The sequence below is a fragment of the Eimeria mitis genome, genomic scaffold (genome assembly GCF_000499745.2).
Source record: "Eimeria mitis Houghton genomic scaffold, Emh_scaff2844, whole genome shotgun sequence".
Lineage (NCBI taxonomy): Eukaryota > Apicomplexa > Conoidasida > Eucoccidiorida > Eimeriidae > Eimeria > Eimeria mitis.
The window spans coordinates 6,423-6,660 of NW_013571183.1; positions in this window are offsets into that span (position 1 = coordinate 6,423).

Consider the following 238-nt stretch of genomic DNA (forward strand, 5'->3'; position numbering starts at 1 on the left):
AACATGTCTCTGCATGCATGCATGCATGCATGCATGCAGGAGGAGGAGGGTGTGTATGTATCAGCTGGCGTGAGCTGTCACCAGGGTGGGGCTGTCTCTGGGGCCCTCGCGGCGATGGGGCTGCACCAGGACTGGGCCCTTGGCTCGCTTAGGCTTAGCTTTGGTAAGAGTTTTTTTTTTTTTTTTTTTTTTTTTTTTTTTTTTTTTTTTTTTTTTTTTTTTTGGTTTTTTTTTTTTT